The sequence below is a fragment of the Stenella coeruleoalba genome (genome assembly GCF_951394435.1).
Source record: "Stenella coeruleoalba genome assembly, chromosome: 2".
In the NCBI taxonomy this organism is placed as follows: domain Eukaryota; kingdom Metazoa; phylum Chordata; class Mammalia; order Artiodactyla; family Delphinidae; genus Stenella; species Stenella coeruleoalba.
This window is the reverse complement of record NC_137147.1, coordinates 28557671-28575393: the sequence shown is the minus strand read 5'-3', so window position 1 is coordinate 28575393 and position 17723 is coordinate 28557671. Positions and strand designations below refer to the sequence as shown.

At 37.8% G+C, this 17723-nt stretch overlaps 1 protein-coding gene across 8 annotated transcripts in view; it reads right to left on the bottom strand.

Moving 5' to 3' along the window:
- NUMB (NUMB endocytic adaptor protein) overlaps positions 1-17723 on the bottom strand; it is a 176915-nt gene that overhangs the window by 98091 nt on the left and 61101 nt on the right. The gene's annotated exons all lie outside the window — the stretch shown is intronic.

Sequence of the window (17723 nt, the reverse complement as noted above, 5' to 3'; positions counted from 1 at the left end):
AAAGAGACAAATAGATAAGACGTTGTTTGTTGATAACAACTCCCACGAATCCCATTCCACGCATACACTTTCTAAGACTAGTAGTATTCAAGGGGCCCAAAAGAGGAAGAGCAGTGTCAAGAAGGAGTGATTCCTGGCACTGGTGGGAAGAAATTTTTTTAAGAGAAAAACATAAAGAAATAAACATGTCATCAAAGTAGGGTACAACTATCGTTACCACCAAAGAATGATTGTGTCCCTTTACACCTGGCATTTTACACTAGTCAAAACAAGTAAAACTGTCACTACTGCTGTCTTTAGAACCTCAATAAAATAATTTTACAATGAATAATGAGATTTCTATCAATACCTGCATTTACCAATAATACGTCCATCTGTGATAAGGTTAGGTGTTTCTTTGACGGGGGTGATTTTAGCAATACAATACAATGATCATTTTAAAAAAGGAAAACTAGGAATTATATTATACAAAAATCCTATAGGATAATTTTGTTAAACAGCTCATCAATACTATCATCAGGGCTTCCCTGGTGGTGCAGTCGTTAAGAATCCGCCTGCCAATGCAGGGGACACGGGTTCAATCCCTGGTCCAGGAAGATCCCAGATGCCACAGAGCAACTAAGCCTGTGTGCCACAACTACTGGGGGTGGGGACCACAACAGTGAGAGGCCCGCGTACCACAAAAAAAAAAAAAAAAATTACTATCATCAAGGTGAGTTTTTATGAAGGTTACTAGTCTAAAATATGAATTATATTAATTAAAATAACGTATTACATTAAAATAATTATTAAAATGACTGTGTGTTCATTGTAGCTCAAAGATTTAATAAGGAAAGAACTTCCATCCCCCAAAATATCCCCTTTTAACAAATAATTGCAAAAATGGCCTTCAATTTTTCTTCTTTTTTTTTTTTTTGCGATACGTGGGCCTCTCACTGTTGTGGCCTCTCCCGTTGTGGAGCACAGGCTCCGGACGTGCAGGCTCAGCGGCCATGGCTCACGGGCCCAGCCACTCCACGGCATGTGGGATCTTCCCGGACCGGGGCACGAACCCGCATCCCCTGCATCGGCAGGCAGACTCTCAACCACTGTGCCACCAGGGAAGCCCCAAATTTTCTTAATAAATTTGTAAAATTATCTGTCTGGAACAAAGGTCATCTAATTTTTACAAAGCACCTTTTTAAAGAAAACTTATTAGTTATATAGGAAATGTTCAGGAAATCCTTAAACTACCTATTTTATAAAAGTTTAAGGAAATGAACATACGACATGAGGTACTCGAGGTTACTACGCCAGGACGGAAATACAAACAAAAAAATCAGGTCCTTTGACTCTGTATCTTAACAATTTGGAGTTTTTCTACCTGATCAGCATTTCCTTCACTACTCTACTTTCTCTAAATGATGAGAATAATTTTTCTGTCCTTTTCATGAGTTCTACAAATCACTGATAAGGTCAAGTCGGTTCAATCACAACTCAAATATTTTAATTTAGGAATTTTTAGGTAAATTTTTTACCTAAATTTTTTATGTAACATAGAGAAAATTTGCAAATATCACTATTTACATTTTGCCCCATTTGCTTTGTCAGTCTCTTTCTTCCTCACACATTTTTTTCTGAACCACGTGAGAGTGAGTTGCAGACACTGTAGCATTTCGGCCCTCAATATTTTCAAGTAGTTTCTTAGGAACACACACTTTCACTTAGATAACTACAGTATAGCTAACCAAATCAGTATTGTGTCAATGTTAAAATTTCTACTATATAATTATAGCACATATTCAAATGTCATTAACTGCCTTAAAAATGTCCTATAAAGCCATTAAATGTCCATTTAAAAATGTCCTCTGATCTCCCCAGTCCAGAATTCAATTCAGGATCATGTACTGCATTTAGTGGTAATGTCTCTTTAGAATCCTACCATCTGGAATAGTTCCTTAGTCTGTCTATGTCTTTGAAGACTGATATTTTTAAAGAACACAGACCATTTATTTTGTAGAATGTTCCTCAATTTAGGTTTGTCTGATGGTCTCTCATGTTTAAATTCAGGCTATGCATTTTTGTAGGAATGTCACAAAGTCATGGTAGGTGCTTCTCACTGCATCATATCAGAAGCTGCAAGAGGCTAGTGGGTTCTATTGCCAGTGATGCTAACTTTGATCACTTGGTTAAGGAGTATCTGCCAAGTTTCTCCACTGTGAAGTTATTGTTTTTCTCTTTGTAATAAGTAAGTATTTCGTTAGGAACTGTCTTGAGACTACGTAAATATATTCCTCATCAAACTTTCACCCCATAGTTTTGGTACCTGCAGAAGATTCTTGTGAGAAAGTACTATTTTAATTGTTCCAAAATGGTCATTTTCTAATTCCATTTTCTAATTCTACACCTATTAGCCATTTTAATAAATAACTTTCACTTCTCCCCAACTTAGTAATTTATTCATTCACTTACTTATATTTGTATGGTTCTTATGTTTTCAATGGGTTATAATCTATAACTATCATTATTCATTTGGCCAGTGGATGCTTCTCCAAACTGGTTCCTGTTCCTTTTGACTGTCCCCACCATTCTTTGACTATCTCCTTACTAATTAACGATAGCAAGGTTGCAGGATACAAGGTCAATATACAAAAGTCAATCACTTTCTTAGAGTATACCAGCAATGAACAAGTGAAATTTGAAATTAAAAATTATACATTTACATTAGCACCTAAAAAATTAAATACTTAGGTATAATTTATGGCAAATCTAACAAAATACGTACAAGATCTTGAAAACTACAAAATTCTGATGAACAAAGTCAAAGATAAACTAAATAAATGGAGAGATAATCCATGTTCATGGATAGGAAGACTCAATATTGTTGAGGTATCAATTCTTCCCTACTTGATCTATAGATTCAACACAGTTCCAATCAAAATCCCAGCAAGTTGTTTTGCAGACATCAACAAACTCATTCTAAAATTTAAAGCCCCAAATGGACCCACATAAACACTGTTAACTCATCTTTGACAAAAGATCAAAGGCACTATAATGGAGAAAAGATAGTCTTTTTAATAAATGATACTGGAACAACTGGACAGCTACATGCAAAAAAAAATTAATTTAGACACAGATTTTACACCCTTCACAAAAATTAATTAAAAATGCATCGGAAAAAAAAAAAATGCATCGGAAACCTAGATGTAAACTGCTAAACTATAAAACTTGTAGAAGATAACACAGAAAAAAAAAATCTAGATAACCTTGGGTATGATAATCACTTTTAAAATAAACCAAAGGCATGATCTGTGAAAGAAATAACTGATGAGCTAGACGTCATAAAATTAAAAACTTCTGCTCTGCATAAGACACTGTCAAGAGAAGAGAATACAATCCACAGAATGGGAAAAAATATTTCCAAAAGACACATCTGACAAGGGACTGTTACCCAAAATATACGAAGAGGGACTTCCCTGGTGGTCCAGTGGGTAAGACTCCACGCTCCCAATGCAGGGGGCCTGGGTTCGATCCCTGGTTGGGGAACTAGATCCCACATGCATGCCGCAACTAAGAAGACTGCATGCTGCAACTAAGAGCCCACATGCCCCAACTAAAGATCCTGCATGCTGCAACGAAGGTCCAGCATGCTGCAACTAAGACCCTTCGCAGCCAAAATAAATAAATAAATATTTTAAAGTATATATACAAAGAACTCTTAAAACTAACAATTCAATTTTAAAAATGTGCAAAAGACTTGAACAGATATCTCAACAAAGAAGATATACAGGACTTCCCTGGTGGCACAGTGGTTAAGAATCCACCTGCCAATGCAGGGGACACGGGTTTGAGCCCTGGTCTGGGAAAATCCCACATGTCGTGGAGCAACTAAGCCCGTGCACAACTACTTAGCCTGCGCTCTAGAGCCCGCGAGCCACAACTACTGAGCCCACACACCACAACTACTGAAGCCCTCGCACCTATAGTCCATGCTCGGCAACAAGAGAAGCCACCGCAATGAGAAGCCCATGCACCACAACAAAGAGTAGCCCCCGCTCACTGCAACCAGAGAAAGCCCGCGCGCAGCAACGAAGACCCAACACAGCCAATAAATAAATAAACAAATAAATTTCTAAACAAAAAGGAAGACATACAGATGGCAAATAAGCTCATGAAAAGATGTTCAAAATCATATGCCATTGGGGAACTGCAAATTAAAACGAAAATGAAATACCACTATACACCTATTGGAATGACTAAAATCCAGAACACTGACAACACCAAATTCTGGCAAGGATGTGGAACAACAGTTACTTTTCATTCATTGTTACTGGGAGTGCAAAATGGTACAGCCACTTTGGAAGAGTATGGCAGCTTCTTACAAAACTAAACATACTGTTACCTTACAATCCAGCAATCCCCTCCTCCCAGGTACTTACCCAAAGGAGCTGAAAACTCCACACAAAAACCTGCACATGGTTGTTTATAAAACCTTACTTCATAACTGCCAAAACTTGGAAACAACCAAGATGTCCTTTAACAGATGAATGGATAAATAGTAAACTGTGATACATCTAAAGAATGGAATAATATTCAGCACTAAAAAGAAATGAGTTATCAAGCCATGAAAAGACATGGGGAAACCTTAAGTGCATATTACTAAGTGAAAGAAGCCAATCTAAACATACTGTATGATTCCAACTCTACGACATTCTGGAAAAGGCAAAAATATGGGGACACTAAAAAGATTGTCAGTGGTTGCCAGGGACTAGAGGGTTTTGAGGGATAAAGAGGCAGAACACAGAAAATGTCACGACAATGAAACTATTCTATATGATACTCTAATGTTGGATATGTTATATATGTGCCAAAACCCATAGAATGTACAAAACCAAGAGCGAAACCTAATGTAAAATACAGACTTGAGGTAAGAATGATATGTAATGTAGGTTCATTGATTGTAACAAAGGGCACCACTCCAGTGCCAAATGTTACTAGGCGGGGAGGTTGTTTATATGTGGAGGCAGAGGGAATATATTAACTCCCTGTACTTTCTGCTCAATTTTGCTGTGAATCTAAAACTGCCCTTAAAAATAAAGTCTGTTAAAAAAAAGAAAAAAGAAAAAAGGACCAGACCCAATTAGGAAACTTACAACAGGCCAAAAAGACTTCTCTCCAGGATCAAGTAGGCATGGAACCATATATGTTTGCCCTTTGTGTATAGCATTTTACCCAGTTATCAACTCACCTACCTGAACTATCAAGAAACCCACATTTTGGGTAGAGGTAGAGAAACAGGTGAAAGGGATGAAGAAATACAAACCTTCAGTTAGAAAATATACAAGCTGCAGGGATATAACATACAGCATAAGGAATATGGTCAGTAATATTAGAGGACTTCCCAGGTGGCACAGTGGTTAAGAATCTGCCTACCAATGCAGAGGACATGGGTTCAACCCCTGGTCCAGGAAGATCCCACATGCTGCAGAGCAACTAAGCCCGTGTGCCACAACTACTGAGCCTGCACTCTAGAGCCCACAAGCCACAACCACCGAGCACATATGCCACAACTACTGAAGCCCGCATGCCTAGAGCCCATGCTCCGCAACAAGAGAACCCACCACAATGAGAAGCCCTCGCACTGCAACGAAGAGTAGCCCCTGCTCGCCTCAACTAGAGAAAGCCTGCACGTAGCAACGAAGACCCAACACAGCCAAAAATAAATTAATCAATTAAATAAAATTTAAAAATATAGTACAGGGCTTCCCTGCTGGCACAGTGGTTGAGAGTCTGCCTTCCGATGCAGGGGACACAGGTTCATGCCCCAGTCCAGGAAGATCCCACATGCCGCAGAGCGGCTGGGGCCGTGAGCCAAGGCCGCTGAGCCTGCACATCCGGAGCCTGTGCTCCGCAACGGAAGAGGCCACAACAGTGAGAGGCCCGTGTACCAAAAAAAAAAAAAAAAATTACAATAACTTTGTATAAGGACTAGACTTATCGTGGTGATCATTTCATAACGTATGCAAATATCAAATCACTATGTAGTACACCTGAAGCTAATGTAATACTGTTTGTCAACTATATTTCAATTAAAAAAGAAACCCACATTTCTATATCTTAATCCAAAAACATGTCTCAAGAGTAACAGTTCCTCTTCCTATATTAGACAAAAACATCTAAGTGCTGCTTCTTAATTCTAGAATTATTTTTTAATGCAGTTTGTAAAAAACATTGTTATTTGAACCAGAAAGCATACCATATGAATTGGGGACCATTTATAGGACAGATACTCTTCTAGACTGTGGAAATAAGGCAGAGAATTAACCAAAGTCCCTATCCTCCTGGTGGTGTATTCTATTTGGGGAGAATGTGAAAATAATAGAGAAACAAATATATGTTATGTTATGAAGAAAAATCAAGCATGGTGAGAGGAAAGAAAGTGTTGGTGTTGGAGGGTAGATAGAAAGGACTCTCTTTTAAATAAAGTGATAAAGGAAGGCTTTGCTCATTAGGTTATACTTGAGCAGACAATTCTGAAGGTATTGAGTAGCGAGAGGGTAAGCCCAAGTAGAGAGGTGGGAAAGAACATTCCAGGTCAAAGGAATAAGTGCACCAGTCCTGAGGCAGAACTATGTTCCCTGTGCTAGAGAAGAGCAAGGAGATGATGTGGCTGCAGCTCCTACAGTGAAGGGAAGGTAGAAACTGAAGTCAGAAAGGAAGCCAAGTGCTTCAAAGGGTTTCACAGGATATTTGGCCTATTTATCAGAAATACAATAAATCTTGGTCTTCTATTCTTAATAAGACAAGCCACTGGAAGGTTCTGAGCAGAGGAATAATGAGATTCATATTTTTAAAGGATCATTTTGGTTACTGTAGTTAAACATCATAAAGCTGGAACTAGTCAGGAGGCTATTAAAGCTGGAACTAGTTAGGAGGTTATTAAACTAACTAAACTAGTTAGAAGGTTCTGAGCAAGAGGAATGAGATTCATATTTTTAAAGGATCATTTTGGTTACTGTAGGTAAACAGATCATAAAGCTGAAACTAGTTAGGAGGCTATTAAACGAATCCAGGTGAGAGGTGATAGTTGCTTGGACCAGAGTGATAGCAGTGGAGGTAAGACAGGTCAGAGAGATAGGTGGTCCATTTTTATATGTGCCCTCAGCTCAAGAAGAGACCACACCTGGAGCAGCAATTGCATGAGAAATCACCAAATGAATAAATTTACAATAATCCACAGTCATTTTCCAGGACATGTATCTTAAGATATATCTTAAGAATGGAAAAAAAAAAAAAAAAGAATGGAGCTGACAGGATTTTGTTGATGAACTGAATATACAGAGTGAGAGAAAGTGAAGAATGAAAAATGACCTTAAGGTTGCTGGGCTGAGCAATCGCAAGAATGGAGTTGCCGTTTACAGTGATGCAGAAGACAGAAGGTGGAGTAGGCTTAAGGCGGTAAATGAGAAGTTTGTTAAGCCTCACAAAATGTAGACGTTTACAAATGAGATAGTTATATATTTTAACTATTGGTATATGTCATGTCCTATAGAGCTTAGATACCTTGAAAGCAGAGTTCATGGTTTATAGTTGTACAATAGTAAAAAGGCTTACCATTTATTGAGCACATTTAACAATTAGAGCTCACTTAATCCTTCTATTATTGCTTCTATTATTAGTATATAACACATGGGAAAATTCTGGTTCAGAGATATTAAATAATTCTATTCATCCTTCAGAGCGCTGGTCAAATATCACTTCCTCAAAGTAGCTATCCTTGACCACCCCCATCATCTGAACTAAATCTCTATAATAAGCTCAGAATACCCTGTACGTCTCCTCTACTGTTTATCACAATATAAATAAATAAGTGTTTTCTTGGTATCTCTCCTCCCTACAAGAATATAAGCTGCATAAAGGCAGGATACCCATACGTTAAGTTCACTACAACGATTAATATATGCTTTAAATCATTTATAATATTGCTTTATTATTTTTTAAAATAAATTTATTTATTCATTTTTGGTTGCGTTGGGTCTTTATTGTTGCACACGGGTTTTCTCTAGTTGCGGTAAGCGGGGGCTATCCTTCATTGCAGTGCGCAGGCTTCTCATTGTGGTGGTTTCTCTTGTTGCGGAGCATGGGCTCTAGAGCACAGGCTTAGTAGTTGTGGTGCACAGGCTTAGTTGCTCTGCGACATGTGGGATCTTCCCAGCCCAGGGCTCGAACCCGTGTTCTCTGCACTGGCAGGTGGATTCTTAACCACTGTGCTACCAGGGAAGCCCTGCTTTATTATTATAAATTATTAATATTATTTAATAAATGACTTAATAAGTAGAGACATCCATTACAAATTATTATAGAGTAGATCAGACCAATTCTCTTGGCAAGATAAACTATAAAAAAAATAAATAAAATAAAGAAGGCAGCCAGGATGTAAGAAGTCAAAATACCAGGGGCTTCCCTGGTGGCACAGTGGTTAAGAATCCACCTGCCAGGGCAGGGGACTCAGGTTTGAGCCCTGGCCCAGGAAGATCCCACATGCCACGGAGCAACTAAGCCCATGCACCACAACTCCTGAGCCTGCACTCTAAAGCTCGGGTGCCACAACTACGGAGCCCGTGTGCCACAACTACTGAAGCCCACGCACCTAGAGCCCATGCTCCGCAACGAGAAGCCACCGCAATGAGAAGCCCGTGCACCGCAACGAAGAGTAGCCCCTGCTCGCCACAACCAGAGAAAGCCTGTGCACAGCAACAAAGACCCAATGCAGCCAAAAAATAAAAAATAAAAAAACCAAAATACCAGCAAAAAAGGAAATGCATAGTTAAGCCTAACATTCTCCACTACTTTTTCCTCTTGAGGCAACTAGCTGCAGACTAGAGCTTTTAGTAGTCTTACAGGCCTGCAGAGACAGAAATCAGAGTTCAGGGCTTATCAAGACAAGCAGGATTTGAGGGACTAAGATTTCAGAGAGAAGGCAACCATAGAAAAGTGCGTCTGGACATCCTGTACTGTTTTTGCCCTCAGGCTATTTACTGAATTCTAACCTGTGTGGGGCCAAGAGGCCAAAAACCAAGCAAAGTGCCTATTTTAAAGCAAAATGGTAAGTAGAATTTTTGGTAGTCTCACAATGCCAGGAAAAGAAAAATTACAGTTCAGGGCCTGCCAAGATGGAGAGGCCCTGGCAAACACCACAGGATTCTATTTGATACCTCTGAAGGACAGCGCTCTTGGACTAAGGGGAAACTGGATTTAAACCAGCCCTTAAGAGGCTTAAAACAAAGCCTCAAGTCATCAAGCCTGTATTGAATCAGGGTCATCTGCTCCTGCTTCTAACTACCACCAGAAGAAAATTAGATCCTCCCTAGAGAACAATATCACCATCAAGAGCCTCTATAATTTCTCATACATAATGTTTGACATTCATTTTTTAGATTACCAGGAATCCTAGGAGACAAGACCAGATGACTGAAAGCCAAGAGAAAAAGCAGACAATAGAAAAAGACCAAAAGGGGATCCAGATATTATAATTATTAGACACACACTTTAAAATAACTGTGATTAATATGTTCAGGAAAACAGATGACAAGATGAGAATTTCACCAAAGAAGTAGAATCTACAAAAACAAATGAAAAATAATTAAATTAAAATTCTAGAACTAAGAAATACATAATAAAAAATTAATAATAAAACAGATTCTTGTAACAGCAGATTGGACACTAAATGAAATAGAAAATAGGTCAACAGAAAATATCCAGATGAAGAACAGGGAAAAAAAAAAAGATGGAAAATACAGAAAGAAGGAAGGAAGGGAGGGAGGAAGGAAGGAAAAGAGAAGGGAAGAGAAGGGAAGGGAGGGAAGAACGGAGGAAGGGAGGAAGGGAGGAAGGGAGGGAGGGAGGGAGGGAGGGAGGGAGGAAGGAAGGAAGGAAGGGAGGGAGGAAGGAAGGAAGGAAGGAAGGAAGGAAGGAAGGAAGAAAATACCGAACAGCACATGAGAGATATATGGGATGCAGAGAAAGATCTAGCACACATCTAAAACCCCAGAAGAAAGTCAGTGCAGGAGTGGGGCAGAAGCAATGTATCAGAAGAAATATTCCAAACCTGACAAAAGACATCAAGCTACAGATTCAAGAGTATCTATGGAACTCAAGCACCTTAAATACAAAGAAAACTGCCTAAAAGGCCTTACTGAAAACATGAAAAACCAAAGACATTACCTCTCTAACAAAAACAATGGAGTCAGAAGGCAATGGGATGATACACTTAAAATGCTGAAAGAAAATAACTATCAACCTGGAATTCTATACCCAATGAAAATATCCTTTAAAAGTGAAAACAAAATAAAAAGTGCTTTCAGACAAAAAGAGAATATTCACTACCAGTAGACTCACACTAAGAAAAAAATGATCTAGTGAAGTCAGTCAGACAAAGACAAATATTATATGTTATCACTTATATGTGGAATCTAAAAAATAATACAAATCAATCTATATACAAAACAGAAACAGACTCACAGACATAGAAAACAAACATATGGTTACCACAGGGGAAAGAGGGGGATAAATAAGGAGTATGGAATTAACAGATACAAATTACTATACGTAAAACAGATAAGTAACAAGCACAAGGAACTATATTCAGTATCTTGTAATAACCTATAATGGAAAAGAATCTGAAAAAATATATATACATATAACTGAATCACTATGCTGTATACCTGAAACTAACACAATATTGTAAATCAACTATACTTCATTTAAAAATTTAAAAAGAAATTATCTGTGAAGAAAGAAATACTCTCAGATGAAAGCATGATAACACAGGAAAGACTCAAGAACACCAGAAAGAGAAAACATGAGTAAAATTAAATAACTATGAATTATTTAAAACAATAAAAAAATAAATAAAAACAAAGCAAAAAAAACCCCAAACAAACAAATAAACAAAACCCAAAATGGGAACGATAAATGGAATGAAAGAGCTGTAAGGTACCTGTAGTGTCCAGAAAATAATAGCAGTAGACTGTGTACAAAAATGGCCACAATAATTCCTCCCATTCCTTATGCACACCCCTTTACAATGTGACTTTGCTACTCTTCCTATCAAGAGGTGGAATTCATTTTCTCTACCTCTTGAATTTGGGCTTGGACATATGACTTGCTTTGGCCAATGGGACATTAGAAAATGTGATACAGCAGAGACTTTAAAAGTGCTTGCACATTTCAATCTCTCGGCTACTCTTAGAACTTTGAGTCATCAGGTGAATGAATGTGCCTGCTGGAAAGAACACATGGAGAACAAACTTCCCACACCCTTACCCTGGCCAAAAGCTTGCCAACCAACACACATATAAGTGAGGCTATTCTATACCATTTGGCCCTAGTCAAACCACCACCAGACTACGGAGACCAATATACCCCAAACTGACAATCCACAGAACCATGAGCTATTAAATGATTTAAGCTACTAAGCCTTTTAAGTAAAAACTAACTGATACAGCACTAATATGTGTAAGTAGTCAGTGGTTCTCAAACAAGGTTGATTTTGCTCCCAGGGGACATGTGGCAATGTCTGGAGACATTTTTGATTGTCACAACTGGGTGAGTGCTACTGGCATCTAGTAAGTAAAGACCGGGGATGCTGATAAACATCGTATAAGGTCTCCACAACAAAAAATTATCCTCCCCAAAATGTCAACAGTGCCCAGGTGGGGAAACAAAAATTAAAGAATGACAGAATGAGGCAGACTTTAGAACAATCGTATCCAACAGAACTTTCTACAATGATGAAAATGTTTTATATCTGTACTACCCAATACGGTAGCCACTAGCCACATTTGGCTAGTAAGCACTTGAAATGTGGCTTTGATGGAGGAATTACTTTTAAATTTTATTCAGTTTTAATTAATTTAAACTTAAATAGCCACATATGGCTAGTGGCTTCTTTACTGAATAGCACAGCTCTAACTACTGAGATACTGAGAGTAGTGAAAATTTGGTTGGATAACAGTGGAAACGGGTTTGATAAAGTTAAGGCCCATAGTCACTTGCTACAAATAAATATTCCAAACATTCTTCTCTGTTTCAATATCTATCAATTCTGAAATGTACTACACTGATAAAACTATAACTGAAAGTTTTTAATAAATTTACCATATCCTCCTGCAAAAAACCCCAATTATTCAGGAAATGCTGACTGACAACCTTAACCAGAGGGCTTTTCTAGATTATTAGCATGAAAGCCCTAGGAATTTCCTAGGGCTTTTTTCTTTCCCCCCAAAGTTTAAAGTGATCCAAGAAGAACTGCTGCACTTTAGAGGTCTTCAAATTGTACCAAATGAATAGCTGTTTTTAAAAATTAATTTTTATTGGCGTATAGTTGCTTTACAATGTTGTGTTAGTTTCTACTGTACAGCAAAGTGAATCAGTTATACGTATACATATATCCCCTCTTTTTTTAGATTTCCTTCCCATTCAGGTCACCACAGAGCACTGAGTAGAGTTTCATGTGCTGTACAGTGAATAGTCTTTAATCAAATCATTTCAGGTAATTAAATATTCATTTACTCCCCTGCAGCAGTTCACTCTCCTTTCTTATCCTCTTCTCTACTCCACCCTATCCACCACAAGAGAAGGAAGAAGTTAATCCAATGCTGGTACATTTCCAAAGATTTTTTTTTTTAACTTGTCAGTATTAAGTAGGTCAGTTCTCTGCTATTGGGTGTTTTGGCAATAGGTTTTCTTACTAGAATACAGTGGCTACTCAGCCTGGTAAGCACATAACACAAAGAAAAAACAGACTCTGAATAACCTCCTAAGGGAAGAACAGGCTGCCTAATCTCTAGAAGAAAATCCCTGAGTCTTAACTGAATACTACCAGGAAATTGTGACAGCAAAACAAAACAAAACAAAAGTAAAGAAAGTTCCAATTCAAAATTTGTTCTACATAGTGAAGTCTAAAGATTCTAAATGCCCTCAGTGCCTAGCAACCCACAGAGATTTTGTTGAGAGTCATATGTTATCAGCTCAATTATAATCACTGAGATTATAAATCAAAGGAAAGGTAATAAAGGATACTCAATCTATCAGATGTTTTGTTAAGCAGTCTAATAAAAAAAAACTTTATCACTAAAATGAAAATTATGGAAAACCTCTCCCTTGTAAGATATAACTTCCTTGTGAGGACTTTTTTTTTTAAGTGAGAAATGACTTAAAACTTTTAATGATTGTATTGCAGCAGAAAGCAAATTTCGTAGAAGTTTATTAGAATAAATGATTTATACATAATTAAGCTATCATTATTTCTTTTAAAAATCATTATTGTCTATTGTGGCTCTGAGAACTCATTTTTAATCATTTGTCAATCAAATATTAAAGAAGAAAACTGACAGGTACACATTCAACTAGTTAATTTATTTCATATCAGACCAAAAGTTCCTGCAGGGGCAAGATTAATATTCCCTATTAAGAACAGTGGTTCAGGGAGTTCCCCAGTGGCCTAGTGGTTAGGATTCCAGGCTTTCACTGCCGTGGCCTGGGTTCAATCCCTGGTCAAGGAACTGAGATCCCACAAACCACACGGCCAAAAAATAAAGAACAGTGGTTCAAATGAAAGAAAGATCAAAACAACTATATTTACTGAATTTGTTTTCCAGAAAGTTTCAAGAATTTTGACAAATTCTAGAAGAAAAGAATGGAAATACTGCAAACCATATCTTTTTTTTTTTTTTTTTGGTACGCAGGCCTCTCACTGTTGTGGCCTCTCCCGTTGCGGAGCACAGGCTCCGGACGTGCAGGCTGAGTGGCCATGGCTCAAGGGCCCAGCCGCTCCGTGGCATGTGGGATCCTCCCGGACCAGGGCACGAACCCGTGTTCCCTGCATCGGCAGGCAGACTCTCAACCACTGCGCCACCAGGGAAGCCCCCATATCACTTTTTTAAAAAACAATTTATTTATTTATTTGGCTGCACCACATCTTAGATGCAGCATGCAGGATCCAGTTCCCTGACCAGGGATCGAACCTGGGCCCCCTGCAATGGGAGTACGGAGTCTTAACCACTGGACCACCAGAAAGTCCCCAGATCACTTATTAATGTGACTATAGAACACACTTAATAAATTACATGAAAAAATAATGCACTGTGTTCAATATTCATATTGCTATAAAATATGCTGACATTCATTTTACCATATTTCACTCGCTATTAGAAGCAAAATATTTAGAAATATAGAACATCCCAGATATAATATAAATTCCAGAAAAAAGCCGGAAATTCACTCACATTCATTTTTACTTAAGAACTAAAATAAATGCACTGCTAGACTTTTTCTTTTCTTAAAGAAAAGGAGTTTCAGCCAAGAAGCTACCCATTCTCTTTTCCATTGTCAGATGTTAAAAGTAGACAAAATCAAATTTAAATAAGTAAAATTTAAAAATCTGAATGTCAAAATATACAACGGCTCTACAGAAAAAAATTCCCAATACTTATAAATTCTGGCTCCTAATTTAACAAAAGTCTTTAAAATAAAGTACTTCCAGCTTATTGTCTATGTGGGCCAAGAAGAGTCACAAGTTCTTACTGGGATCTTTTCCCCTGTTTTACCAGCTTGGCACCATTAGTAGCAACTTTCACAGCAAGTCTTTGTACATTTTAAAGTTGTGTTTCAGAATGAAATACCGTGCCAGAGGTAAGGAAAGAAGAATGATCTAACTATTCACAACAGGGATTAAAGGTAGGTACTCACAGGTATAGCCACATATGATGTGTTCTGCAGCAGGAAAGGCATAGTTTTTTTCTGTGTCTTTTTAAACTGTTCTCTTTTTAAAAGTATAAATAACATTAAAGTACTTTATTGTTGAAGATAATGCAGGTGAACTGAGTTCTAGGATGTATAAATGGATACAAACAGCTAAAAAAGAAGTAAGATCTTTAATACAGCTACTTTTCTCTATATAGAAAAAGAACCTAAAATGAAGTTGATGTAGACTTCAGGTGGGAATGGAAACTAGTACAGCCTTTTTAGAATACAGTTTGGCAATATGCATCCAAAGACTTTTAAATGAAAATATATCTAGGAATTTATCATATAGAAATCATCAGATCAATCAGATAATTTACAGTACATCTGTATACTTCTACAGTGCTTCTCAAACTTCAGCATGCATCAGAATCACCTAAACAGCTTGTAAGACCATAGACTGCTGGGGCCCCAACAGAAGAGTTTCTGATTCTGTTAAGTCTGGGTAGAGGCCAAGAATTTGCATTTCTAACAAATTCCCAGTTAACACTGATACTGCTGGTCTAAGGACCACAGAGAACCACTGAGCTACAGAATGGACTTCCATGAAGCCACTGAAAATGAAGTAGATCTATATTGATATAATGTATATATGCAGTAGTGTCCTGATAAACTGGCTCTGGATTCTGGACAGACCTCAGCAGGGAAGGGGAAGCCCCGATTTGTAGCATTTGCCAATTTCTTTAGTGTAACTACTCCCACCATAGCTAATATCAAGTTACCAATGATATGGATTTGCATAATTCTTTAATTACTGGCTCTGGTGAGTCAATGATTTAGAAAAATATCAAAAAAGATATAAGGTAAGGGACTTCCCTGGTGGCGCAGTGGTTAAGACTCCATGCTCCCAATGCAGGGGGCCCAGGCTCAATCCCTGCTCAGGGAACTAGATCCCACATGCATGTCGCAACTAAGAGTTTGCATGCCCCAACTAAGGAGCCCAAGTGCTGCAACTAAGGAGGTTGTGAGCTGCAACTTAGGAACCCGCCTGCAGCAACTAAGACCCAGTGGAACCAAATAAATAAAGAAATAAATATTTTAAAATAAATGCACAGACACTATATGTCAAAAAAAATGATATAAGGTAAAATGGTAACAGTTATCTTTGAGTAGAAGGATTACAGGAATTTTATTTTCTTTATGGCTTTCTATATTGATTGTTTTGCAATGAACATTCTTACTTTTATAATAAAAAGCTATTAACATTTTGAAAAATAAAATGAAATTATCAATTTAGATTAGAGTTTGTTTTTGTTTTTTTTGCGATACGTGGGCCTCTCACTGTTGTGGCCTCTCCCATTGTGGAGCACAGGCTCCGGATGCGCAGGCTCAGTGGCCATGGCTCATGGGCCCAGCCGCTCCGCGGCATGTGGGATCTTCCCAGACCGGGGCACAAACCCATGTCCCCTGCAAAGGCAGGCGGACTCTCAACCACTGCGCCACCAGGGAAGCCCTAGAGTTTTTTATAGTTGAAATTTAGCAGCCCTCTATCAGAGGAGACAGTGATATTTATTAAATGCAGGTCTAAGTCTACTCTTGAGCTATCCTTCTCTGCTAACCTGGGCTTGCCAAAGTGGGAAAAAAAAGAGAGAAAGATAAGGCCCAATGGGGAAATCTTTGAACTCTAGCCCTGGAACATCAAGGGCTAGATGTCATCTTTATAAAATGAAGCGTTAACAGCTGCCCTAGAATCCAAGCAGAAAACAGACTGAGCCTGCAACTTGCTATAAACCCAGTTTCACAAAGGGAGCAAAGCATGATGCCTCTAGCCCTGCCTCGTCAAAATGCAGGCTTGATTAATAGTTCACCAAGGTATGGATAATGAGAGGAAAAAACGTAAAAAGCATAAATGTGCCATAGTAGATTAAATAACTTAAAGCCAGAAAACGGAATGATATGCACCTATTACATGGTGATGTAAAAAAATTTCCAACAACAGGGGAAAATGGTCATAAATTATTGTGAAGTGAAAAGTATAAGTTATGAAATTGTGTATATGATCTTATGAATAATCAAAAATACATATTTGTGTATGTGTATACGAATTTGTACATGCATGAATATTTAAAGACCAGAAAGATACAGCCATATTAATAGCAATTACCTCTGGACTGGAGTATTAGAGATGACCTTTTTGTATCTGCCTATTTGTATTTTCAAAAATATCTACAACTAACAAGTATTGTTTGGGTAACTTTTTTAGTCAATATGCAGGGGAGACACAAATGACATCAAAGTAAATAAAGAGATACCCAACCTCACTCTCAATCACAGAAATGTAAATTAAAACAAAATACTACTTTATTCCCATCAGATTGACAAGACTAAACAGATGGATAAGACCAAATGCTGGCGAGGATTTAAGGAAATGGGAACCTTAATACACTGCTGGTGGGAGCATAAACTGGGAAACCATTCTGGGAAACAATCTAGCAGTATTTAGTGAAATTAAGTATGTGTATAGACCACAAGTCAGGAATTCCCTTCTTCAGTATGTACTACAGAGAAATCTTTGCACAAGTCGATAGGGGATATGTATAAGGAAGTTCATAGCAGTACTATTGTATCAGTAATTTTTAAGCCACACCTAGAAATCCATTATCAGAGAAATACATAAGTAAAATGTAGAAATACATATAAAATGCAATATTATACAACAGTCAGTAGGTATAAACTAGATTTATACACGTTTAAGTCTTAAAACAGTGTTGAGCAAAAAGGAATGAAATTCCCAGCACAAAATCATTGTACCAAGGTCCCAAAATTCAAGCCAGTTTCATCTTGCGTAACCAAAATCTCACCTTCACAGCTAAATTTAAAATTCATTTTGTTTCCTGTTTCCCTTAGTACCCAGTAAGATGTTATTATGTAATTATAAAGCACCTATGTGTTGAACATCATACTGAAATAAAATGAATGCATTTCTAAAGTAAAATGAA